The 2,257-nt window shown below is 48.8% G+C and overlaps 1 protein-coding gene and 2 non-coding genes across 3 annotated transcripts in view; 1 reads left to right on the forward strand and 2 right to left on the reverse strand.

Annotated features, from left to right (window-relative positions):
- The window catches only part of LOC103898530 (zinc finger protein 721), a 165,826-nt gene that overhangs the window by 129,982 nt on the left and 33,587 nt on the right, over window positions 1-2,257 (reverse strand).
- On the forward strand, window positions 1,548-1,620 carry TRNAV-AAC. The gene has a single exon. It is a non-coding gene; the product is annotated as a tRNA-Val (tRNA).
- TRNAL-AAG lies at window positions 1,905-1,986 on the reverse strand. Its single transcript has one exon. It is a non-coding gene; the product is annotated as a tRNA-Leu (tRNA).

The following is a 2,257-nucleotide window of genomic DNA, read 5'->3' on the forward strand; positions in this document are numbered from 1 at the left end:
GTTCAAATCCCGGCCGAGCCCGACTTTTTTTTTCCCCCCCCTTCCTCCTCTATTTTTCTTGTTTGTTTGGGTTGGTTTGGGTTTTTTTTTTAATAATAATTTTTTTAATAAATAGTTTAAATATTTTAATTAATGATTTTTCCCTTCCTTCCGCAGCTTTTTCAAGTCCCATTTCCAGCCGCAGCGCTCTCAGCTGTTTGGGTTGGTTTGGGTTTTTTTTTTAATAATAATTTTTTTAATAAATAGTTTAAATATTTTAATTAATGATTTTTCCCTTCCTTCCGCAGCTTTTTCAAGTCCCGTTTCCAGCCGCAGCGCTCTCAGCAGCTCACCAGGGAAACCCACGGCGGGGAGAAAAAAAACCCCCAGGTTTCAGGACCTTTTTGCCATCACGCAGCTCAGACAGGCGTCTGAGTTCCCCTGTTACTTGTAAATTAACCCTTCCCTGCTAATACCTTTCGTTAGCCTCCCAAACCACACAAAGAAGAGGCGACCACTGCACACAGCCTCCCCGGGCCTCCGCTTTTGCATCAATCTCACGGTTTGTGCACAGCGGCGTGAATTCAGCATTTCCCATCGCACAAGAGCTGTGGATGCACAGAAATGCTCCAGCTCTTTCCCTCACGGGCTGTTACCTCTCCTGAGCTGATCTTGGCTCGGTCCCCGCAGAAAAAAAAAACCCACTAATTTTTATTAATAGCAACTGCGAATAAGCAGCTTCTACTGTGTGTAACTCTAGGAATAAAAATCGTTCAGGAGCTGGGGTGAATCAAGGTCGGGACAAGAGGTGTGTAAGCGAGAGAAATGAGAGAGAAGTATTTCTTTTTTCCCCAGACAAACACACAATAACCTGGCTCATTTTAACAGCTTTGCCAAAGAAGGATGAGCAGGAGGTACTGCAAGTTGCATAATAATCCTCTCTTCTTCACAAAAGGAATATACTATTAATTATTTCCCAAGTAATCCATAGGGAATAACGAAGAATATTAAGTTACTCAAGCAAAAGCACGGAAAAAATAATCAAGGGCAGTCCGGTGCCTGTGCACGGCTGTGTGCACACCCTCGCCACCAGCAGCCTTGCAGGATAGGTGGAAACTGCACGGAAATAATACGATTACGGCCAGAAATAATGCAAAAAAAAAATCACATTAGCGAGCCTTTTTCTGCCCCTTGAGCCCGTCGAACCCCCGTTGCGCCCTGCAGCAAGGAGTTCCCCAGCTCAGCCAAATCCTGCGGCTCCTTTTGGCCGCGCCAGCTGCGGATTTCTCATCCTGAGAGGCAAAAATGTTTTTTTTTTCCCCCACACTTTTTTCCACGCTGAGCGTGACGTTACGGGCCGCGTTTTAGAGACCCGAGTGTCGCTTCTCCACCCACAAGCCGCGTGCGTGCACAGGAGCTTACACACGCGTGTTTTTCCCCCCAAAAAACAGCCAACTGGGGGGAAACGCGTGGGAAAAACAGGTCAAAAAAGCCCCTTAATCCCCCCAGCCGGGTGTCGGGGTGCGGGAGACCACGAGGAGCGTTATAGGGGGGGTCCCCCCGCGTGGGTTTCTGTAGTGTAGTGGTTATCACGTTCGCCTAACACGCGAAAGGTCCCCGGTTCGAGACCGGGCAGAAACACCTCCCCTTTCGTTTTTTTTACCCCCCTTCCTGGTAGGTAAAAAATAATTCGACCGGTACAAAAAAAACACCAAACCACGCTCAATTTTTTGACCAAAACGCTGGGGTTTTTTACCACAAAGATGGTGGGGATGAAAGGGGGATGAATAGGAGGGAGGGGAAGCAGGTGGCTAACGAATGCCTGCATTTTAAATGCTCCTAGTTTGCCGGAGGAGGAGAAGGGAAGGGGGAATAACGGAATGAAAAGGGGAAGATGGAGAGAAAAAAAGGAGGAAAAGCATTCTTGGCAGCGGTGGGATTCGAACCCACGCCCCCGAAGAGACTGGAGCCTTAATCCAGCGCCTTAGACCGCTCGGCCACGCTACCCTGCTGGTGAGGTTGCTCCTGCCTTGCTCTGCTGTCTGGCTCCCTCCTCATCTTCATCCCATCCCCATTTTTATCCCAATCTCCATCCCATTCTCATCCTCATCCCCATCCTCACTCCCATCCCCATCCCATCCCCATTCTTATCCCAATCTCCATCCCATCCCCATTCTTATCCCAATCTCCATCCCATCCCCATTCTTATCCCAATCTCCATCCCATCCCCATTCTTATCCCAATCTCCATCCCACCCCCAGCCCCACCTCCACCCCCT

Source organism: Aptenodytes forsteri, unplaced genomic scaffold (genome assembly GCF_000699145.1).
Source record: "Aptenodytes forsteri isolate BGI_AS27 unplaced genomic scaffold, ASM69914v1 Scaffold403, whole genome shotgun sequence".
Lineage (NCBI taxonomy): Eukaryota > Metazoa > Chordata > Aves > Sphenisciformes > Spheniscidae > Aptenodytes > Aptenodytes forsteri.